Source organism: Nipponia nippon, unplaced genomic scaffold (assembly GCF_047370975.1).
Source record: "Nipponia nippon isolate SJK-2023a ecotype South Korea unplaced genomic scaffold, ASM4737097v1 scaffold_22, whole genome shotgun sequence".
Taxonomy (NCBI): Eukaryota; Metazoa; Chordata; class Aves; order Pelecaniformes; family Threskiornithidae; genus Nipponia; species Nipponia nippon.
In genome coordinates, this window is record NW_028262339.1 from 935,529 (window position 1) to 961,701 (window position 26,173).

At 38.1% G+C, this 26,173-nt stretch overlaps 1 pseudogene; it reads right to left on the minus strand.

The window, feature by feature from the left end:
* The window catches only part of LOC104022056 (integrin alpha-1-like), a 59,548-nt pseudogene that overhangs the window by 13,962 nt on the left and 19,413 nt on the right, over positions 1-26,173 (minus strand).

A 26,173-nucleotide genomic window follows, 5' to 3' on the forward strand; every position in this document is an offset into this window, starting at 1 on the left:
AGGCACTGATCTATGCTGCCCTACCATGACAGTGCTTTTTCTATACATGTGCAAAAGGAGAATTCTAGAGGCTCAGGAGCCGTACTGATGAATAACGAGGCATTTCTGGATCTACAGATGTACAGATGATTCATGATTCTGACGTTCATCTGAGATGCAGGCACTTACTGTCTAAGTGTCATTGTGAAACTTGCATCTGTCATTAATGGAGGCTAGGCCATAGTCCACTCAGGTCAAAATAAATACACTCTTTTAGAGGTATAAGCAAGGACAGCACTCCCAGGGAATCTCTTGCAATCAACTGAGATGATGCCAGAGCAGTGAAATTCAGGCTTAATACAAAGGCTTCCTCAGATCTCCCCAGCAATATACGTTATGATAAATGTGATAATGTGAAAAATTCCTACCTCAATGCCAGCAAAAATAATATTTGGAGAATACTGAACCAAACTCTGGTATTATAAGCACTGTCTTTTTTTGTTCTTGACAGCTGGATGGTGAACTTATTGTGTGACTTTACAATGAATGGAGAAGAACTGTAAAATAAAGAAACAATGTTGGACATCTTAACTTCGAAACTGTTTTTAAAATAAAGAGGAACTTCTTTCAGTGTCCAGACTATATTGTTTCTGATTTGGAAATTATGCCACAGCATTATCTTATTTGACTACAGAATTTATAATTTACGTAGAAGTTTTGTACAGATATCAAGTGATACAATAAATCCAGTGTAGTTACCTGTCTCCAGCTATGCTTGCTATTACATTCAAAACAAGATCTGAAACACATTTATTTTTGGCTCCACAATCTTTTGTGAAAGGAATCTGCAACAATAATATTTTTATTCTCAATTTTATTACATTATTAAATACTTGCATTTTAATTCATTATCTAATTTTATATAAGGTCTTCTGTCTAACAATCAAAGAAGTCATCCCTAATATTAATCAGTTAAACATGCCAATATCCTGTAAAATGCACAGATGAAACATAACCTTCCTACTCATTCCCTTATAAGTGATTCATCTAGGTTAACAAAAGAGGCAATAGTAAAAGTACGAATGATACCAAGCACCATCAAAGCATATGACTAACATTCCTCTGCTCTATCTATGTAAAAAATGACAATAAAATTGCTTGTACTCTCTTCTATGTTCTGTTAACTCTGGACAGCTTTGAAACCCCAGGCTGGTTCCCAAGCACATTGAATCGAGTTCTTCACTCCTGAAGGCTCATTTAGAGGGAACATCTTTTGGATGGGCTAAATGACCCTCCCTCTTTAGCCAATTTGTGGACAATACTTTCAGCTCTTGTGTGGGCTATGAATTTTACCTTAAATACTTTGGTTATTAATGCAGAATCTTGCTGACTTACATATTCAGATATTGAATTTGGCAGGTTGCTATCAAGAACAGGTCCACTCTCTGGATCAGAAAAATTTAACTCCAGCAAAACCTTTAGAGTCCTGAAAGTCAGGCTTATCCTAGAACATAAAGAAAACAAAATTGCTGTTATAGACATTCACTTTAATGTCTAAAGAGGTTAAAAAACCCCAAACAATGCTGAGGTTATTTTTCAGTCACACTGTTGCCATCCTTGCTTAAAGAAGCATTTGAATGCTTGCAATTGATAAGGCATTTAATGCACAAGCCAACTCTTATAAATACCTACTAATGTTTTTGTGTATCATCTCATCTCATCATAAAAATGTCACATAGCCTAAGCTTATCCAACACAGTTTCATTTAAGAATGTCTCAGAACTGTCAACTCATAGCCTTTCCTCTTTTAGTTGTCCTTAAAGGATCAGTAAGAAAGATGAACAGCAGCGCTATCACCTTGTGTGAAGTCAAACTGAGACCTGCTGTTAGGAGATGTACTGCATATTCAAGCAAATTCTAGGCATCATTTATCATTAGTTTTGTATTATGATAAAACTGTGAAATTGCTAAATGTCTTAAATGTGGGTAGCTTCTAATATATACCTCACTCTGCACATTAGTTACAATCTGGGCAATTTCATACTCACAGTTGCTAATTACATTTCTGTTTCATGGTGAATGAGTATTCTCTATCCCAAACCTAATTTGCAAGTTTTTGTCTATATTTTAGCAGAAGGAATTGCACAAATATGCAAACTAGACTTCCAGCCCACGTTCTCCTGCTGAGTTTTGAATGCACCTAAACTATTAATCATGACAGCTGCTTAGTTCCACTAAAAGTGTTATGCTCTTTCTTAAGACAGGCAGAAAGAGACAAAGGTAGAGTAGACTGTACATATAATAGCTTATATCTATATACATATACAAATATATAAAACCTAAGTAGTAAACAAATTTTATGTACAATTCTTAAGATTAATTCTGGATGCAGATTTTTTTTGTCCAATTTACAATTAATGGAATACATTTGGATTATTATGTCAACATGAGAAACACACTTTAAATGATTTACTTGCCAACATGTAGAAGTTATGTTTAATACATTCTGACCCTTTGACAGTTATATTTTTTTTTATTTTCCTCTCATGGCTTTCTGTGAACAAGCTTCGAGATATTTGTCTTTGTGAGTCAAGAGTAATCTAATACTGCAGACCTGCAAGGGAAGTCAAGATCAATAGTTTGAACCAATTTGCCTCTACACATTCTTATTTTTCCCAGTATCTTAAATACCCTTTGAATAGTGAATTTAATAGAGCGTTGCATTCCATTTTTGGAGAAATAAATGAATGTGAGCATAGAAGTTTTATACTGTAAAGATTCCATACCTTAGTGCTTATCTACTTACTGGATTCAAATATACCTTCCTTCGATTTTAGTCTGGTCTCAAAACAAATTGTGGCATTTATGCATATTGTTTTTCTTTTTTTTATCTGACAATTTTGTCATTAGATATTGACGCTTTTGGGTGTAAATTGCATGGAAATGTTTACTTCAGCCACATCACGAGACCTTAACAAAAACACACAAAGAGAGAAAGTGCCTTGAAAATAATAGCAGCAACTTTTTTTTTTAACTTCTTAAGAATGAACTTACTTATAAAATGTGTAACATATTGAACATTAAAATACACATATATGATTGTCTAGACAAGTAATTAACTGTAGACCCTATACATAGTACCAGTAAACAACAAATTAAAGAGAAAATGGTCACAGGGTTTCTCCACAGCGCTGTATTTGCTTCAGAACAGATACCAGATGAAAGGAAACATTTTCAAAAGCATTTAAGCAATTATATAGAGTCAGTTCCATTTTAAGAGAGACTGAAGACCGAGACCCATCCTCAAGGGTATCCACAGGTGAACATGTTATTATACACGAGCTGGAGGGTAGTGTGTCATCTCTTAGGCTGTGGGTAGATAAACAGGCTGAGATTTACTACCAATTTGCCTCACTTAACTCCCCTTTGCCCCTGTCCCTGCCTCTCCCTTTGCTCTGGCTCAGTTCCTTTTTGGCCTCAAGATGAAGTATGCCAGTGTACTAAACCAGCAGAAAATTTAGCTGGCAAAATAGCTTTCTTCAGATTTGTGATCTAAACAATGCAGTGAAGGGGCACCTCATTGCATTCACACATGGAGCTTTTAGAAAGACAAATTACCAGATGAAGGTGAAGAGAAGCTGGCAGCTTGAGGATGGTAGCAAGACCTGACAAACTTGATGGTGAATTAGGTGGAACAGCAGGACAGGGAAAGCAAGGAGCTGGCTTAGCAATTACCTTACCAGAGAGAGAACTGTCAAATAGTTTTAGTTGTGCTTTAGAAATGAGGGATTACATGTTACCTTGTATATTTCTTACTGGTATTTTTCTCTTCTCCCTTAAAAAATATATTGCTCATTATTCCATCTGAATCATGCTCTTTTGTAAAGAAAATGAATTCACTGTTCACCAGAAAGTTTAGTTAAATTTTTCCAAAATTTTCTGTAGGGAGTCAAACTAGAGTTTTCTTATTAGGAAGTCAAATGAGTTTTCTTAGCAACCTCTTTACCTTTGAACCCATCCTTGATATTGCTAATAAGATAACATGCAATGTATTGTAGAAAAGAGAACACTTCGGGGTTTTTTTTTCTATTTTAATTTCTATTTTCACAAGTGGAATCAGTTTCTATTTTGAACATGATCTAGGAGGACAAGGTCTTCATGCTAGGCTAACAAGGTTTCTAAAACATTCCTATACTTATTACTATTATCCATTAAGTTTTATACTACTTCCTCCAGAGAGACATGATAGTATGAAGATTCACAGCCAGTGTCAAAGTATGAGATAAAACCAATACAAAACCAGTATTCTCACAACAGTCCAAACTGTAGTGCATGCAAGTTACATAGGTATCACAAGAAAAATGGTTCTTTTCTAGCCTAACAGCTGCTGTGAGTATCCGTACCAGAAGAGGTCAGCTCCACCAAGGCCTCCAATGGTAACATCAATCAGTCCATCATCGTTTAAAATCCATTTCTCCATGCGCAGACTGGACAAAAAATTTCACTTTTTCCCCATCTCCACCTGATGCAATACACCGTGGAAAGCATTAAGAGGTTTATGTAGTGCACATTGAAGGATTTTATAAGAACATTCAAGATGCATTTGTTGGCAGTTAGACGGCTTTTAAACTCTTTAAATATATTACATTTTCATTACAATAGTCCTAAAAGGGTTACCATGGTGATGAACACACTATAAATTTTCAGAATTACAAAATATCTACTTTTCTGGCTGTACAGAACATTTCAGAAGGTTTCTAATAAAAACATGCAACTTTCTTTTCTAATAATATTAGAGTCACATTTGGTTAAATCAGACTGAGTTTAAAAGTACAGAGCATTTTAAAAAAGAAGCTGTCATGACTGGTGAAGTCACAGTTTGATTCTACATTGGAAAGAGATGGGAATATGAGATTTGTTCTACGTACACTTACAGCAGCTGCCAACCTGTAAAGTTTTACTTCATACCTGCATGTATTTTTTACTGATTGTGTTGCCACGGCCATAATAAATGTAAACAGCTCCCCAATGATCATCCTCTAAGGGAGATCCTATTACAATGTCATGATATCCATCAAGATTGAGATCCTTCACTGCAGCAATCGCAGTCCCAAAGCGTGCACCACAAGGCTCATTAAGAATTTTGCAGGTGTCATGTTTTAACATCAAACAGCATGTTTGCTTTATAGGTTCAAGACTCATCTGATATTCAAACTTTGTCTGTGAAAGAACAGATTTAGAGTTTGTGGATTTCCATCAACATTTTAGCAATACAGGTTTTTAAGAGCTCCTGTACAGAAGACAAACCTGATGAATTAAATGAAACAATTACATCCTATTCATAATGATTGAGTGCACTGTAGAAACTGTGATTCTGTAACTATAATTCAAGTGTTCTTTTTGAGCAGCGGGTAGGAAAAAACATTCTTGCTCCCTCTCTCTCTGCATCTAGATGCTTATGCATATTTCTTGAAGTTAGAGGTTCACAGGAAAGCATAGTATCACAATAATATTTGAATGTTATAAGTAAACCACTTCATTCTTAAGATAGATAGTGTAAAGATTTCTTCCAAAGGCATTCTCAACCTGAGAAGCAAGCCAAGTTTCTGATGAAACACAGATGGCAATACTGTTATTCCAGAACAAGAGACAGCAGTTCTCTTACGTAGACTGAATTCTATCCTCAGTAGACACATACTCCATGGCCTTACATATGAATTCTTCTGGTCAACAGTGTCCAGTGTGCATCCTAGACCAAAACCACACATACAGTATGGTACGTAACCAGTCTTTCCAAGAGATTGGCCCCATGAGTTCCATGTTAGAGATTAGCAGCATCAAACAGTTGCTGCATCTCCTTTATTTGGAGATGGATAAAAGGATTGCACAGGAAAAACAAATTTCAAATCCTTGAATTACTGGAGGACATGGAATTTTTGTTTTCTCGCCAACTCTATTCACCAGCATTTTTTTGTTAGCAACATGCATGTAGAAACTGGAAGAGTTCCTTTTCAAGTAGATCCAGTCTCCTCAGGCCCTTTTCTTGCAGTAGTATTTTAGGAGGCCATCATTCCTAGGACCTACTTTGATATCCGTTATAACAATACACAACAGTACTGGACTAAAAGAAGAAAAAAAGAAGAAAAAGTATGCATAGACAATGGAAGGAGAGACTTATCAAATTAAGAAACTGAGGTGTATCTGGTATATTCCCCAATCTAGTCGTGACATGCTTAAAAGCGTTTAGATGTACGGGGTTTAACTCTAGGTTGGTAAGCAAGTCACAAGAATATTGGAGTGCACACTTTTAGGATGGATGAGCCCTACTGTTCCCTAATGAGTGAAAGCAAGAAGAAAATGTGATAGAAGATTAACCCTATGAATTTGCATCTATGCCATATTGCAGTTTACAGGATATAGTGCTTATCTATATAATATACTCCATTAGAAAAAAAGTGAGAAAAAAGTTTGAGAAGAAAATTTTCAGAAAATAATCTATATTATACTCTCAATTGTCAAAATCATGTTTCTCTGCTTTCAACAGGTCATCTTCCCCAGCTCGAATTATCATATTTCTTTAAAATAAGGATATGAGGACATTAAGGAACATGTTCTGTTCCTGGTCAATAAACATTATCCTTACCTTATTCAGACCACGAACATATACTTTCCCTTGCTCCTCTTTTTCAGTTCCCATATACATAGGAGCTCCAACAATAAGGTCTGTAAATGAGTCCCTATCAATGCCGACTGTGGTAATAACACCCCCAAAGTATGACCCAATCTGCAGTAAAATATAAGGTATAAATCAGAAACGGAGTCAGCAACATTCCCTATTCAGAGATCTGTTTTACAGTTGCTTACAACAATGCCAAAATTTAACCATTAGGCAGAAATTTTCTTTGCTACCTAGATCTTTTTGGTCTGTTTGCCTTTGAAGCTGCTTTTTCTGTTTCAGGGTTTGTTGTCAGATTTTTTTATTTAAGAATGGTCCATTCAACTTTCAACTCTCCTGAGTTTGAAAGGTACAAATGGTGCCTCCTACCTGCTTAGGGGAGTAGGACCTCTTAAGACAGCATTTGAATAGAAATGTCTTGGGGAAGCTAGTTTTCTCTTCAGTCCCAACAATAATACATAGAAGGAGCAAAATCAATGATCTTAGGCTTGCCAGGGAAAAAAGGTAGGATGATGGATAAGAGCTCTGAGATAACACAGTGCAGGCAGTCTCCAAAATTCCCAAGTTGCAACTGAATGCAGAGGAACAAGATCTACACAAAGAGCTAGATACATTCATAGACTGGGTACAAGGTGTTGGATTTATCTGATTACATTCACTTTACAGCTAAGCTAGACACCCTGCATTTCCTTTACACTCAACATGAGAAGCAGACCCTTCTGTGGGATGAGATGCATCCTGCACTAGAAGATGCTTCAAATAGGCCAGATCCCTCAAACTTTAAAAATGCCCACTTCCCTTCTTTGACTCTAAAAGGATTGACTGATTATCTGAGCTGCAGATATCAGTTGTAAAAGATGAAAATTAGGTAACTTGAATTCTCCTGAAAGAAGCTTGTACTGCAGCCTGGGGAGACCAGAGTAGGCAGGTCTTTCAACCCTCATGTGCATAATATTATACTACCATCTTTAATTATGTGATTACATGTTTTTTCCTGCAGGAACAGCTCTCAATGAGCTGCTACTCAACATAACAAGCAGCTATTCAATATTTCATGCTATCCCAGCTGATCTCTCTTGCACAGAACCCTGTTTGTCACACCCATTTCCTTCCAGTGACATACCCCTTCCACTCAGTGGACAGAGAAAATTCAAGTGCAGAGATGGCTACAACCACTTTGACACTGGCAAAGGTTTGGCCCACAAAGAGAAAATTTCCAAGGGTCTCTGACTACTCTAAGTCCACTTTCCATTACTTTCTAGACCAGAGCATCTACCTAACCTTTCTTTCTGATCTTGTTTAAAACTGTTTCATTTGCTCTTCTGATACAGAGTTCTCATTTGAAATCATCATTTCTATGTCTCATGCCATATTCCTATCATATGTTAATCATGAATGCATACTTACTTGTTCTCCATTTAACCTCTGAAGTACTTGTACCTCTTTTCCTTCCATTTTATAAATGATAACTTGGCCAGTATGATTGTATCATGGCTGTCCTGCTATATACAGTACGCCTCCAGGTGTCAATGCTGAATTCACACTATATCCTAGGAAGCAGAAAAGAATTCAAGATGCAGTACACACAGAATGCACCAGAAATACTTGCTGTGATTCAGAGCCTTTTTAAGGTTTATTCTACAACTAGATGTTTAGCCCTACTTATGCTAGAGAATAATAGCAGAGTCCAACAAAAGGACTGGATGTATATTTGCCTACAGTCTCAGAGTCACGAGCACCACTGTGTCATTAAACCTGTTCACAGGCTGGTGAGTCATGTTCACTTTGCCATTCTTACATAGTGTAAGAATATGATGGTACTGATGAAATAACTGGTAAATAGCTGGTTGAAAATCTGCTTTCAAAGAACAGTTGTCACTGGCTCACTGTCAAACTGAGAGAGTACTCCAAGTGTGATTCTGGGGGCATTTTGAACCTAGCTCTGTTTAATATTAACAACAATTTACCAACTTGAGTGAAGGAAGACAAAAAATTTGCAGATGAATCAAAACTGTGGCAGGGTTGCAAGTATTCTGGAGGATAGGATCTAAATTCAAAGTGACTTTACCAAATCTGAGATATAAAAAAAAATAGCTAATGGAATTCTGTAAAGATGACAAACAATGTACTTAGGGGAAAAAAAATGAAATTATTCTAGTGCTGACTCTTCATCAGTGAAAACGTGGCTTAAATGAGATAACAGAGAGCAAACAGAACCACAAGGTGCAGAAAGCAAGACCCAGAGGAGAGAGCAAGGCCACTGACATGCTTTTTGGTAGAAAAGGCTGAGAGGAAAACAATAGTCTGCCAATATGCAAAACATTATTATAAAGAAAATAGAGGTAAACTGTTGTTCTTGACCACTGAGTGACAGAAATTGGCTTAATTTTAAGCAAAGATTTAGACTGAATATTGTATAAAACTTTAACTGGCAAGGCAGAGAAAAACTTAAGAATACTAGGGGAATCTGTGAAATCTTCTCTGAACAGAATAGACATCTCTATTGGGGAAAGTCTAGATATGCTTAGGGCTATAAGTGTTTGGACTAGTTTTTTGATAGTAGTAGTGATTTTTTTTTAAAGAAAAAAAAAGTCATATTGTAGACATGTCCATACATTATAAATTTTCCCAGGCTCCCAGAATATAAGATAATATTCTGTAAGAGAATCTTTGTGAATAAGATTAGAGAGAGGTTTTGTAGCATTTGTTGAAATGTGTTATAAGATGGGCTATTTCTCTTACCTAGATAGGCTGCAAGGGGTTCATTTTTTTCTGAAAGCCTGTCATGAAAAGTGTCATTAGTTGGCATTGAAATACCACTGTCCTTCACCATGAGCACTGTGCCGTTCCAGTCATATGCTCCAACAGCTCCAAGCATGATCCAATCCTTATGCAGAGAAAAAACAAAAAGCCTGTTCTCTATGTGAACCACCTTTAGATGTTCATTGATCATGATGCTCATGTTTGGGTAATGCTTCCTGTATAGCTGCAATATTTAGCACTGCTTTTCCTACTATAATATGGCCCCTACAATCATAGTATGTCTTCCCCTATCTGTTAAAAAAAAAACCACAGTCAAATAAAAAAAAAAAAATAAAAAAGGACCATTCAGGAAAAGCAGCAGAATGAAACATAGCTCCTACAACTTCAGCCCACTATTCCAAGCCAAACAGAAAGACAAAAGGGATCTAGCAAAGCTAATCAGAGAATACAACACTTAAATGCATTTCCCAGACAAACTTTTGGAAACTTGAACCTTTCTCTGTTGAATCTGAGTATTTAAAAAGAGCATTTTGTCAATGAGAAACGATTTGCTGACCTTTCTTGCCTAAAGGCATGAACATAGTCTTCTAGATAAGACAGACACCAGATTTTGTCAATACACCAGATTTTGTCAATGCACCAGAGACTGAAGACCCACTTCTGAATAGAGGTTCTGATGACAGCAGGTCAGTTCTTTGGGAACTTCAAGAATATACTCTACCAAACAGATAATCTTATAAACATTCCTCAGGCTCCCTGTCAGGATAATTTCTAAGGTATGATACACCATCTGAAGCAAAATATATAATGCAGTGCAGAGAGTAAAAATGAATGGAGAATATTTCTGCAATAAAGTATTTATTTTAAATCATATTGAAGGTCTTTTATTCTCTGTTTTACCAGTGATATGCTGAGCTTTATGCAAAGCCATGTTGAAGGTTTTCTTATGTATGTCAGTTTGTCTTGGATTGCTCAGTGTTTGCTCGGTTCAATTACTCTCCTATTTTGTTCTTTTCCACTGTCACTCTTTTTTGTATCTTTAAAGCTTAACTCTTCCCAGTTCTTTTGATCTCATGTTAAATTTTCATTTAATTTGTGTACACTGAGCAGATCATCACAATGGATACTTTCTGATTTTCAATAAATAAATATGTAGGGAGTGATTTTCTGCTAATACAAATTCCCAGGGATTTTTTGCATCCCAGTTTAATAAATATTTACCCCTTGAGAACTGAGGTATTAAATGTATTAACAGAACTAAGAATATGTTGTGTTACTAATAATACAGATCATATCCATTACAGAAATATCCTTTATATATATATATATATATATATATATATCTTCTGTCTCAGTTTCACCAATACAATACAATATCAATTTATATATTTATAGAGAACAGTTTTATAGTTCACAGAATGGTTTGAGTTGGAAGGGACCTTTAAAGATCATCTAGTCCAACCCCCTTGCCATGGGCAGGGACATCTTGCACTAGATCAGATTGCTCAAAGCCCCGTGAACCTGACTTTGAACACTTCCAAGAATGGGGCATCCACAACTTCTCTGGGCAACCTGTTCCAGTGTCTCACCACCTTCATCATAAAAAATTTCTTCCTTATATCCAATCTAAACCTACCCTCTTTCAGTTTAAAACCATTAACCCTTGTCCTGTCACTACAGATGGGGGGGGGGGGGGGGGGATCTTTCTCCATCTTTCTTAACGTATTATAGAATATTCTCCTGATAGGAAAGTGCTATGGGAGCATTAAATTTAGAGTTCGTATGAAGAAGGTACTTATTCTCTTCAGCTTTCATTGTTTATAATCATTCTTTATATATACATTTTACAAAAAACTAACTGGATTACAGGAAACTCCAAAACTTCCAACAGCAAACAGGACTGTACAAAGAATTCTGAAGTGCTCATTCCAAATTTATGCCATTACCAAGAAAAATCTACTTTGTAAAAGAACTTCTATTTTCAGTTTGTTTACCTGAGAATAATGAGCACTGAAACCAGCTTGAGACATTTCCATTTCAAATGAGGCTTCCTGCTGGTCTGCTGTTGCTATTAAACAGAAAAAAATAAGTTTTAAAAATAAATTAGTTTCAATCTGAAAAAGTATCTGAAGAGTGTAATGAAAATACTCATATGATAGTAAAGGATAACAAAATTAACTAGAATATTCAGTGAATATAGTTTGCTATAGATTTTTTTATAATAAATACAGAAATTAAGACCCTTGTTAAATGCTATCATTAAGTACGAGAGTTTCCATTTTAAGATCATGTCTCAGAACTTGTCCAAGAAATATTTCTGGGCTAAAACTGACCAGATTTGACCTCAGGCTCATGGTAAATATGTTTGGAATGTTTGATTAATATGGTTAAGCCATTTTCCACTTGAGCTAAGCGAACAATAAAACACCATCCATGTAACCCTGGCCTTGTACTCAAGCAACTAAAAATTTGTAGGCAGCTGGTAGAACTTTAAACGAAAAACACTCGATGTTTGTATGAACCTTTGTCAAAAAAACAATATAGGAAAATCTCAGCTGTCCACGATTCATAAGCCTCAGGGAAAGGCTTGGGAACTATAACCCTTCCCAGAAAGTTACATGAAAATCTTCCTGTTTCTCTTAAGTGACTATGAATAAAAAAGGTATCAGGTAATTTAGTACTAGTTTCAGTATTTTCAGGTAGTCATATGCCAGTTATTAAACTCTGATGGGCTGCTTTGCTGTCAGGTACACTTGAAAGATTACCAGGGAAGAGAAAGATCTGCCTTTCCCCTACTTAAAAGCAATACTCAAGGACTATTTTGCCACCATAAGCACCACAAATAAGGTAACTATATTATGCATATTGAGAGCAAGATATGGTAATGGGCAGTAGCAGGGAACTATGAAATCTGTTCTGAGGCTTGTCCAAGAAGTGTTCACAATTTGCTACCAGCTGAGTGCTGGGGCAAACCTCAAACTGTGTGAATGAAACTGAGGCATAGCAAGCCATGGCTGCATGAATTTCAGGCATCTGAACTATTAAATGATACTGAAATTTGATACTCAAACTAAACCACAGAGGTTGCTCCCTGGGACATGTCATCTTTGCCAGTCATTGGGATTTATGGCCAGTCATAGGAAGGAGATGTGATCTCAAACACAAAACGTTGAACACACAAACATAGGCCATCGTGTTTCACAAGATGCAGCTGCTTTGCTAAGTCTGAAAAAATTATGGTCCTTTTTAAACATAAAACTCTTAAGTTGCACATTTGCTGATAAACAGTATTTTCATGCAGTAAAAGATGCTCTTTAATGAGCTAAGACAGGACTCTCTCAGTTTGAGGCAGAGGACAATGCTGGTACTGTTAGTACATGCAGCTCTGAATGCTGCTTAGATAACGTCCCCCAGTCTAACTTTCCATTGAGTTTCAAACTGCCAAGTATCCTACAAATGATATTTTGTGGAAAAAAAACCAACAAAAAATCCCAAACATTTGTGCCTCCCTACAGATTGGATAAAACATAAAATTGCTGTTAAAACCAGAAGTCCATGCCATGAGACACAGAGGCATACGAAAAAGATTATGTGTAAAAATCCACTGGTTGTCAAGCGTGGGTTTTTATTGGATTTGATTTTTCGACTCTAAAAAAACTGCAAAGGAAAACTGAAAGGCCAAAACCAAAAAGAAAACAAGAAAACCAAGAAAGAAAATCCAATATACTATTACACTAGTAGGAAGCTATTTAGATTGAGAATTTAAACACATTCAGATACAGAATTTCAAGAATCAAGGTTCCTGTGATCTCCATGTTATGCAAAGAAGTTAATTCAGCTACATCGTATGGGGTTAATTCATCTTTTCTACATTGCACACATCCAATAAACTGGATTGTCACCAGAAAGCTGGGTGGGACAGAATTAATCTGCTTTTCTCCCCTGCCACAACAATGCATCCATGGACACAGTTGCAAATCTAGAATAGCTCCTGAAATGCTTTGGGAGGAACAGGAAACCATGCCTAAAGAATCAACAGAAATTGATTTAGTCAGCATCTTCTAGCTCCAGCCTTACTAACCCATCAGAACAACTCAGTCTTGCTATGTTTTGACACAAACCTAAGATCCCACTTCCAGTTTCCATTCTGACTTCCCTTGCAGCCAGATTATGTGATTTCTGGGACTACCACAGGTGGAGGAGAGGGCATAATTTCTTGTCTCGTACCACAGGTATCTTATACAGAAATCTTAGCACAGTTCCTAGTGAAGATCTGAAAACCAAGAAGCCTTTCGGGAGCAGCGAAATTACCTAGCTTGTCTCTTACAGTGTGGATGAAAATTTTCCACTTTTTTTTGTTTCAAATATATATATTTTTTTGTAATACAGCCAAGTCTACCTAAAATAAAAATTGAAAATAAGGCAAACATATCAAGGCACAAATATCCTAACAGTTCATAATAATTTTATGTTAAATAAAAAGTAATAATATTCAAGAAGTAGATATTTGTTACTGCATCTTTTGCAGAAAATTAAAGCTGAATTCAAGGACTACAACAAAACTTGTTGATATTTAAAGAGGTGCAATACACTTAAAGTACCAAAATACATGATGACCAGCATTGTTCATCTCAAGAGCTGACTATCATATAAACCAGATAACATTTCTACAATTTAATCACACAGTTAGCTTCACCACACCAACATAACTAAATTTGTTTGGATATTTTATTAAGCTATAGAACTTCCGTAATTTTTTCTTATGATTAGAGAAACTTATTACTAAAATCAATGGAAGGGTTAGAGCTCATGATATAAAGCATTCTCCATCAGCAGGGAGTTCAAGCCAGCACAGTTCACTATTTGGGCAGGTTGGGATATCACGTGACAGCCAGGCACTACCTAATGACTGTTGAAAGAGGCAAGGTGGAGTGTGACAAAGTGAGACCATCTCTTCCAGTGGCATCTAGTTGTTCAAAGGGTTGATCTATGGCGTGAAAACTTCATTTTGAGTACGCAGATGTCCAGAAACTCAGTCATGTTACATCTTATAATCGTATCATTCGCCCATTGTCATGGACTAATAAAGCAGTTGTCGTGGTTTAACCCCAGCCAGCAAATAAGCACCACACAGCCGCTCGCTCACTCACTCCCACCCCGTAAGATGGGGGAGAGAATCGGAAGAGTAAAAGTGAGAAAACTCATGGGTTGAGATAAAGACAGTTTAATAGGTAAAGCAAAAGCTGCGCGCGCAAGCAAAGCAAGGAATTCATTCACTACTTCCCATTGGCAGGCAGGTGTTCAGCCATCCTCAGGAAAGCAGGGCTCCATCACGCATAACGGTTACTCCGGAAGACAAATGCCAGCACTCCAAAAATCCCCCCCTTCCTTCTTCTTCCCCCAGCTCATATGCTGAGCATGATGTCATATGGTATGGAATAGCCCCTTGGCCAGTCTGGGTCAGCTGTCCTAGCTATTGTCCCTCCCAGCTTCTTATGCACCTGGCAGAGCATGGGAAGCTGAAAAGTCCTTGACTAGTGTAAACTCTGCTCAGCAAAAACCAAAACATCAGTGTGTTATCAACATTATTCTCATCCTAAATCCAAAACACAGCGCTCTACCAGCTACTAAGAAGAAAACCAACTCTATCACAGCTGAAACCAGGACAGTATCCACCCCTTATTCCATACCATTTACGTCATGCTCAGGTACCACATTATCCAATACATCCTCATTAACCACCACCCCACTTATTTTATGGACCACCCCTGTGAAATGTCTGTAAAATGTCCATAAATATCCACAAATGTCCACATAATGTCCATTGAGTTCATTTAGTCCATGACTTTGGGCTCCATCTGTGATGGTGGTCACTCAGGACAGGAGAGGTGGTGTGTTGCGTGGAGTTATTGGGCACCAAAGCCAGCTCAGGTCGGGGCACTGCTGCACTTGCACTGCTTCTTGTAAGGCTTCTCCTCCATTGGTTCAGGTGGGTCCTGCTATGGTAATTCCCATAACATGCAACTCAGATCATGGGTTACAGCAATTTAAAGGTATTTCCATTACAATCTCCACCCCTGGCCCCTTTGGACCAGACCATTGGGCTTAACACTGCAATGGACTCCTCCCCTTGCCCCTGCTCCGGCTTGGACTTATCCACAGACTGCAGTCCCTTAGGGGTTTACCTGCTCCAAGTGGAGCCTTGTCTATGAGCCACAGTCTCTCCAGGGGTATATCTGCTGCGGCATGGATTTATCCACAGCCACAGTCACTTAGAGGTGCACCTGTTCCCGCATGGCCTTCTCCATGGGCCACAATGCCTTCAGAGATATACCTGCTCCAGCATGGCCTTGCCCGCAGCCACAGTCTCTTCAGAAGTAAACTTGCTCCACCACGGCCTTACCCATGGCCACACGCTTTGAGGTGCTCCAGCATGACCTCATGCACAGCCACAGATGCCTCAAGGTGTACCTGCTGCAGCATGGACTTATCCACAGCCACAGATGCTTCGAGGTGTCCTGCTCCCACATGGACTCATCCACAGGTCACAGTCCCTTCGACTTGAGTTCACGCTGGAGTTCCATCCTGTCCAGTACAGAAGCACAGAAACAGCAGCGATGCCCTGGCCATCTGCCAGCCCAGGCACAGGGCTGTTGTTATCAAAATGTTCCCAGGCACAGCACAGTAAGATGATAAGCAGTACAGCAGTTCAGCAAGCAGCAAAAGCAAAAAGCAGCCACTAACGAGCAATAGACTAATACACAGAAAGGCAAGCAAGCCCCGTGGCAAGCACAGAAGCCTGCCGATTAATAGCTAAACAGCACTAACAGCTATAAATTCGATCTAGCTCATTCCAATTAAATCTGTCGTTATCTCGAACCCTTCGAGCCCCACGTTGGGCGACAAAAAGGACTGTCGTGGTTTAACCCCAGCCAGCAACTAAGCACCACACAGCCTCTCGCTCACTCCCCCCCGGTGGGATGGGGGAGAGAATCGGAAGAGTAAAAGGGAGAAAACTCATGGGTTGAGATAAAGACAGTTCAGTGGGTAAAGCAAAAGCTGTGCGCGCAAGCAAAGCAAGGAATTCATTCACTACTTCCCATCAGCAGACAGGTGTTCAGCCATCCTCAGGAAAGCAGGGCTCTATCACGCATAACGGTTACTTGGGAAGACAAACGCCAGCACTCCAAACATCCCCCCCTTCCTTCTTCTTCCCCCAGCTTATATACTGAGCATGATGTCATATGGTATGGAATAGCCCCTTGGCCAGTCTGGGTCAGCTGTCCTGGCTATGCTGCCTCCCAGCTTCTTATGCACCTGGCAGAGCATGGGAAGCTGAAAAGTCCTTGACTAGTGTAAACTCTGCACAGCAAGAACCAAAACATCAGTGTGTTCTCAACATTATTCTCATCCTAAATCCAAAACACAGCACTCTACCAGCTACTAAGAAGAAAATTAACTCTATCCCTGCTGAAACCAGGACATTAACTTTTTATTATATATCCATATTTAATAGGCATAACTAACAGATTTTATTCTACTAATAAAAGACAATGGTTTTTCTCACTTTTTTAGAAGTACAATGCACAAATTGAAGGCTAAGTTTTCAATTTCTGTTTGAACAACTATTTTTCCACTGAAAGTGTAGTCTTCCTAGTAAACAGAGACTTCACAAAAGAGCCCCTGTTCAATGAACTTCAAAGTACTCAGTGAGCTTAAGTAGGCTAAACTTCGGTCTTTAGAGAGATTAAATTCTCCTCAAATGAATTTGTTTTAAAAGTGAGGAAAGAAAACCTTCCAGAAAGCAAAAAGATAAGAATATATAAACTGGAAAAAACATTTAGTAATAATCAGCTGAAAATAGTAATATTTGATCAAGCTAAATGACACACTAACAAAATACCTAAGTATGTCTAAGAAATATAGCTCCAATTTAAAAGGCTTTAAAATACTCTCTCATATTTGTATTATTTCTTGACATTCAAATCAACATTATCTTTTGTTCCAGCTATAAACTACACTATTCCAGGCACTTGGAAAGTTGAGATGTTGAAAAAAAAAAAGTCCAAATAGATGGATGTTTTCTTTGTATGACATGAATCCCTTCAGAGTTGGCCAGTATAATTTATAACTAATAAACTCAGTCTTCTGTTACCAGTAGTGTGCTTGAAACAGACAGAGTTGGACAGTGTTGCCTAATTTGGATGGATAATGTAAGCAGACATTATGAGAGAATGACTTTTCTCTGCTAAAATCTGAATATCATGAACATTTCCGAAGGAAAAATATATCTTGCCAACTATGCACCAAGTCCATGTTAACTTGTATAGCAAAGTAATATGTTGCAATTAATAACTAACCAAAAAGAGAACCTAAAGGTATAGGCAGACAGACACACGATCATGGGTAGGGTCTGGCAATGCATTTTTACCTAAGGGAAGGTAACTTCAGATTTACCCCAGCTAAAATGGTAATGGTTACTTACCCTTCTAGTCTATTGTCTCCATATACTCTAACCCATCTGAATATATTTCACATCATTATGTTTTTGATGCCTATTGCAAAATATCTTTATGATCAGCATAAAAAAATACCTGCATAATGCATTTTATGCAGCACAATACACTCTAAAGGAAGATAAAAGCAGGTGATCTGCTATTTGCTTCAGTTGTAATGCAGGCATGAAGTAAAATTTTAAATCATGTCGTACCTTCCAGGGCAAATATTCTCTCTCCAAGTGCTTCAACAATAGTTACAAGAGCTAATCCATCTGAGACATTGAAGCAATGTTTTGCAGTAGACTTACCAGCAATTGATTTTATTTCCTCTACAAATTTGTCAGTACTTAAATTTCCTCTGCTGTAGCTGCCAAGAATCTAAATAGAATTAAAAAAAGTAGTCAAGGATACATTTTATACCCTGTTTTAAAAAATACCTTTGAGGCAGGTTTTCAGAGAATACTGGGAAATCATATTTAACCTTAATTTTTTCTGTTAAAACCTCTCTCAAATTGATTTGAAGCTATTCTTTTCCAATGAGAACAGAATTGTATGAGGGCTCAGGTTTTTTTCTGAAAATATCAACAATAGCAAACAAAGCAACTGTATGGTGTTATGCCTGCTATCCTCAACTGTCCTTTTTTTTTCTTCACAAATTCTAATGATTTGTTGAAGTAGACCTTAATTTAGAAAAAACCCCAACAAAACAAACAAACACCACCCCAAACAGAATGCACAATTGCACTGGCTTCTGCATGGGTACCATCAGTTTTCCTCATAACATGGTATATGAACAATTAATGACATGCTTAATTAGGCATAGTATAATTATTTTTTGTGTGCAAATTTGCCCTAGAAATACATATAACAACAACACTTGCATTCAGTGTTAACGACTCCATCCTGGTACAAGACTTCAGACAAGACTGTAAAAACTCAGGATGCCTCAGAACAAAACAATTCATTTGTCAGTCTGGGAATTGGAGAAATATTTTTCACAGAAAAAAAAAAAATTATTCTACACACTTAACTTGCTTTGAGAGGGAAATAAAAAACAAACAACTTCCACGTTCTAGCATTCCTGGACACTGGAGCAATTAAAATTTGGTTCTAGACAGGAATTTTATTGCTAAAAATTATTGCAGCTTCAAGGACAACTTTTTCTTTAATGATCTCTAGCTTTACAAAGGAAACCACTGAAAATTTGTGTGCTACTGGATTCAACTTTAGTTTTATGTCTTTCTTTAATTTAAAGATAACATCTTTCTTGAAAATGTATAGTTCCATACCACCTCATTGTACCAAAACAAAGAAAGATATAGGAATGGAGAAGCAACAATCCACTGTACCTTAAAAATTAATGAGAAAACAGATGATTCCAGTATAGAATACACAAATACAGTGGAGAGATCACACCAAATCTATCATTAATGTTTCCATATTTCTCTATATGGGTTAACCTCCATCATGTTCATTCTCTCATTCAGCTACTAAGTTTGCTCAACATGAAAATGACAACTTTAGAATGCCAGCACACAGAACAGCCATAATAAACCTAGTTTTTGTTGATGGTTTACAACTGCCTTTTTTTTTTTTTTAAAGTGGGTAATGTGTCTATAGAAATTGCTCAGAAGATCTGAACTAATCCACTCTGTTCAATATTGCTCTTAACAAAAAGGATTAGGTTTTATACTGCCCCTCAAACTCTTTCTCCTTTTTCTTCACACGCACACACACCTATCATCATCAGGAAGACAGATGCTTTTTCTTATGTTCTATCATAAAATCAGAAAGCAAATTTTTAATGTCTTTTTTCAGCATCTTTTTTTTTTTCCTGTCTGAAATGATTATATTTCCATAAAGGTTCTGTGAAATGAACCTTTTATACAGACATTATATTTGGAAGATGAAACATGTTTTTAAGATTCTGAATTTTTCCCATTAATTTTCACTTACAGCAATAGCAAATCTCTGAATGTTTTCATCTTCACAATTATCAATCGCTTCTTTTAATATGTAGTTGTCATGTGATTCCCCATCAGTCACAATAACCATTACTTTTTGTACTCCTCGTCGTGCGCCATGAGCCTCAGTAAAAGCCTCTTTCCTAAAGGGAGCATAAAGGGGTTGGAGAAAGACAATGTCAGCATTCAGCACATGCATCATTTTTGCACAGTCAACCATAAACTAAAAGATTTTATATTAATTAAGAAACAGGAAAAGGAAATCAATATTAACCTTGAACAAACAACAACAACTGGAACTTACACAACAGTTCACAGCCAAAGAGTTTTACAAGCATTCATTCGTTATTTGTTCATTTGAGAGTGACAGCAGAAAACACAATGCTAGATAGTGAAGAATTCTTCTCCCATCCAAATAAACTTTTGGCACCTTAAAACAGCTTTTGGCAGCTAAAAAAAAAAAAAAAAAAACAACCAAAAAACCACAAAACCAGCCAACACCCCGCTCTCCCCAAACTCACATATAAAGAAAAACTCTTTCCACCCTACAGCAGCACTTCAAGTGTTTATTCAGCTACCAGCACACCTCTGCACACCTACAGCAAAACTGGGTGTTGCAGATGTAGCAGAAGTAGTTTGCAGGTGAGCGGAGGTAGGTTGGGGCGACCGGTTGAATTCTACAGCCACAGATGGGCAAAGGGGCACTGAGGTTTTGGGCAGCTGCTCACCCAGACTCTAAAGGGGACCAGAAAAGGCAAAGCTGGATTAGGGCTTGTCGTGGTTTAACCCCAGCCAGCAACTAAGCACCACGCAGCCGCTCGCTCACTCCCCCCACAGTGGGATGGGGGAGAGAATCAGAAGAGTAAAAGGGAGAAAACTCGTGGGTTGAAATAAGAGCAGTTTAATAATTGAAGGGTAATAAATTAGAACAGTTAAATAGGCAAAGCAAAAACCGTGCACGCAAACAAAGCAAAGCAAGGAATTCATTCACTACTTCCCATTGGCAGGCAGGTGTTCAGCCATCCCCAGGAAACCAGGGCTCCATCACGCGTAACGGTTACTTGGGAAGACAAACGCCATCATGCCAAACATCTCCCCCTTCCTTCTTCTTCCCCCAGTTTATATACTGAGCATGACGTCATATGGTCTGGAATAGCCCTTTGGCCAGTCTGGGTCAGGCCCCCGGCTGTGCCCCCTCCCAGCCCCCCCCCGTGCACCCGGCAGAGCAGGGGAAGCTGAAAAGTCCTTGACCAGTGTGAGCGCCACTTAGCACCTATTTAACAACAGCTTAGCACTACTTAGCAAGAACCAAAACATCAGTGTATCATCGACATTGTTCTCATCCTAAACCCAAAACACAGCCCCATACCGGTTACTAAGAAGAAAATTAACTCTATCCCAGATGAAACCAGGACAGGGCTCTGGAGGAGAAGGAAGGGAAGCAGGGCTTCCTCTTTTTAGAAAAATACCACTGAGCTCTATCTAAGACTGGCCACACGGGTGAAAGCTAAGATCCACCGCTGATGATGGCCAAAAGTGGATGGGTAGGAAGATTGCAAGAACAGAGGAAGCTTTTCCTGATACTTCCTGTATATACAAGCCTGCAACAGTTTGTGGTGCACAGGGACTTTCTGAACCACGTGTGGTTTCTGAATATTTGGCAATTCTCAACTGGCTCTGCTTTCGTAAACTTGTTCGGACTCCCTCAAACTTCTACTTGTATCTAAGGAAAACAGTACTGGTGAATATGTAAGAATTTCATTTTATTTAAGACATAATATCAACAGAACTTTGGTCAGGTAATCAAACAGTTCATCAGAAAGATGCTGCACATCTCAACTAGATGGTTGTTTGGAAAGGAAGAATGCAATCTTTTACGGAATAAAGCCATGCTGTCATGTCGGAAAAAAAAACGTAGAAAAGAGAAAAGATATGAAAGGTTTAGTAATGCAGATCATTGCTATATTCATGTTTATCAGTGAGGTCCATTCTTAGGTATCCTTTTGTGCTAATACTATTTCTGAGCATTTTAAATGACTTCAGAAACAGTTTTTATTGAAACAGACAGCAAACAAACGGCAAACTTTGTCCATTTGAGCAAGTAGTTTCAACTATTTGCTCAGTAATGGTTTCAATGAGCACAGAACCAGGACAACATTGTAGGGTTTTGTATCGGGCGTAAAGTGCCTCTCACTTTCTTCTTTCTTAATTGTACTCTGGTTTCTTATCTTTCACATAGTCCATAACCAGGTCTGATGGGCTAGGAGTGGAAATGGATAACTGCCTGCATCAGTCATCTGGGAGTTTGATTTTGCATTTTACTGTCTGTTCTACAAAAGTCAAATTTCATTTTTCTCAATGATCCAGAAGCTTCAAAAACTTCAGATATAAAATTTCTAGACTTGCTGACAATTGTGGGCTCAAATCCCATATTAATCTTAACCTCAGAAGGAAAACAAATTAACGTTAAAAAGTTCTATTTTCTCCTGTTTCCTCTGAAAAACTTAATTTCCTTGATCCCTCTACACACACAGTTCCTACCTGCTCTGTGTGGACAAAGATTGTCATCCCTTTGCTTAGGACTACAACCTTGTTTCCATGTCTTTTTTTCTTTCCCTATTTCCTCCATTCAAGAAACAGCTACCTTTTCTGGGTGCCATATACAACTGCTCTAGAGGTTGGACAGAGTCTGTTTATCCATCCTCCTCCTAAATTTCATTTGCTTAGCTAAAATGAAGTCAGATGCCAGCCACATCATATTTTTGATTTATAAAATCAGAACTGAGACCATTCCTACCACATGCAGGACTATTTTGTGAACGTACCTTGCCTTATCTATTCCAAGAGCTGTCATAGTTTGTGTGCCACCCCGCTGGCGTATTCTCATAGCTGCAGACATCACGTCTTCTGTTATTGAGTATGTATTCAGGAAAAATTCATGGACTACAGTCTGTCCGTACTGAACAATTCCAACCTAAAACACACAGTTTATGTTAAAAATCAACCACCCTTAAAGAAAGCATGTGTCTCTCTTGCAGCGGTGTAAATGCCTGTCTGTATCTAAGACAGGAAAAGAATTGAACTCTGTGTGTTTCCCCCAGTATGAAACACCTATTAGCATTTGAGCAAGATTGGCTAGAAAACAGTCAATATCTCATTAAATGTTTTGAAGTTTCTAAATTGGTTTTATTAAAAATAGGAACAAAACCAAAAGGCTCAACTCCTTGCTTTTCCTGACTTGTGGTAATCTGTGCTGCAGCTCTGCTCTCCTCTAGGCCAAGGCAGACGAATGCCCTAACCATCAGTCACAACTTTAAAAAATAGTTTTCCTTATAGCATACGAGGCTATGTTTCACTTACAGCTTTGTTTTATCCAATTATAGTATTCCTATACCCAATAAGCTATTTACCCTAAACCTACCCTAGAAATGGCAGTGCAATGACTGACGAATTTAGGCCCTCAGGGTGAGAGGAAGACCCAAGTACCCTTATCCAGATGAAGACAGCAGGGCAGTCCAGGACATGGCCGTTCTCCCAGCAGGAGGTAAGCCAAAGTAAGACACCTGACAAGTGCCAGAGGGGACAAACTGGGTAAAATAGTGGCTCCTGGAATAGGAGGATGATGGAAAGACTCAAGATAATCTCAGCAGGACAAACCTTTTTGTGAAAGAGCAACATATGGGATTGGAACCCAACCACAAATGCCTGAGGGAACCTGCTGCAAAAACAAATGTGAAATAAAAAGATGAGCAATATTCTTAAATATTAATTAATTTCTCTCATTCATTTCTGTCAGTTTTAATGCTTTGGTAGGTTCCTGACAACTTTTACTGGGAAGAATCGACACAATGTTCCACTAGCATATTTCAATTTTACGTTACACATGGGAATTTATAGGTGTTATTTAGGATAATGCAGTATTATGTGGCATATTTATTTCTCACTCATCTATTATTAAAACCACTCTAGCATTTAGATACTAAAGATCAATAAGACCTCTAGGATGTTTATGCCATCGTATTATTTTAGAGGTGGCTTAGTATGTACTTTGCAATTGCTTTATAGGTGCTTTCATAAGCTCTCAGATTCTGCACAATGTTTGTTTGCTGGCATCCATTCCTTGTATTTAAAACAAAAGGGTGACTTGTAGTAGAATGGTTACAGTTGGATAAATATTTGATGCTAAACATTAATATCACGGTCATTATGAAAACCTAGTTGTTGTGGTTTAACCCCAGTCGGCAACTAAGCACCACACAGCCACTTGCTCACCCTCCCCAACCCCAGGGGGATGGGGGAGAGAATCGGAAAAAAAAAAGGTAAAACTTGTGGGTTGAGATAAAGACAGTTTAATAGGATAGCAGAGGAAGAGAAAATAATAATAATAATAATAATAATAATAATAATAATAATAATAATAATAATAATAATAGACTATACAAAACAAGTGATGCACAATGCAATTGCTCACCACCTGCTGACCAATGCCCAGCCCATTCCCAAGCAGCGACCACTGCCCCCCTGCCAACTCTCCCCAGCTTATATACTGAGCATGATGTCATATGGTATGGAATAGCCCTTTGGCCAGTTTGGGTCAGCTGTCCTGGCTGTGTCCCCTCCCAGCTTCTCGTGCACCTGGCAGAGCATGGGAAGCTGAAAAGTCCTTGACTAGTGTAAGCCCTACTTAGCAACAACTAAAACACCAGTGTGTTATCAACATTCTTCTCATCCTAAATCAAAACACAGCACTATACCACCAGCTACTAGGAAGAAAATTAACTCTATTCCAGCCGAAACCAGGACACTAGTTACATAAGATTATGGGACTATAATTATAATGGTATGTGGTAGCAAAATCTATCCTACTTAATTGCTGTATCCTTTTGAAAATACAATCACAACTGGAAGAACTGGTGTAAGTTCAAAGTTACAACAAGTTGCTCCCTTTAAAGATATTTTAATTCTCTCTTGGAGGCATGCCCTCCTCCACCTGCAGCTGAGAACGTCCGGAGGCTGCACGTTCTTGTGGGCAGCAGCCTATTAATCCTGCACAGTGTTTACACAACAGGCTGGGGCACACACTGTATGACAGCTCACAGCAGTCATGTGGCACCAGCTAAATCCCAAGATGAAGATTAAATTTTTAACCTGTTCCCTTCAAGGCAGCTATTTTGTGGCATGCATCTAAAGTGACATACAACATAATCTGAACAGGATGCTGCTGGTCATTTGAAAAGACTGCCATTAACCGTTGATAAATGGGAGGTCTTCATCGTGCTTGGTTTTTTGGAGCAGGAGGAGTGCATCAGTTATTCCATGACCATGCACAAGCATAGCCAGAGACTGTTGTATGCCAGGGAGCCCGCCACTGTGGATTCATGGGCTCCTTATCTGCAGTTTTGAGGATTTTATTGCTACCAAGGATTAAATCGACTATTGACTGCTGCCAGGAACAGGATGAAAAGTATCTGCCAGTCTTTCATGATTCTAGAGACCCATGTTGGTGTTGTCTTTTTCCTAAAAAAGGATTACAGGCTGAGACATTGAGTTGTATCATTTCCTCTTTGAAAGGAAACGCTGTCCATGATCATAGCAAGTAAAGATTCTGAGCATTTCCTTCTCAGGAAGTCAATGGGAAGAACATCCAAATCTGGAAAACTGCACTGTGCTGCATAGTTTGTAAATGAGGAAGGAAGGGGGGGCACGTGTTTATCTTACGGGATACAATTGTTCTGTGGGACCCTTCCTTAGCACTAGCTTTGAAAACACTGATCATCATGTTCTACCTATTTCATGGCATCAAAGATGAGGCATTCCTCAAAAAAGGGTAACAAAAAGCTTCCCAGAACTGACAAAATACGACTAGGCTGCATGTTCCAGTCTCCTGCAGGATAATAGAATCAACTCCACCTTGTAAAATTAGAATTATATTCTATTAGATAGCAATGAAGGTTTGAGGTTTTGCAGTGTTTTAATCTAATGCAAAGCTATAAATGACACATATATGAGATGCAAGTGTGCCTTTATGGGACAATAAACCTGTTTAAACTGCATAACTTCAGAAAGCCCCTAATAATGATACTTACAGGCATTGTATGTTTTGATTTGCTTGTTTAATTTAAATCTGGAAAATGCAATAGTACTACACAAAAGGATGTAATTCTGCTCTGCTCCAGGAAACCTAATATTTTTCCCATCATTACTGACCATAATCTATTGAACATCTTTATAATTCCTAAGTTTATGTTTTGTTCCCTAGCATTCCATGGCTTTTATATTACACAAGGGAATAA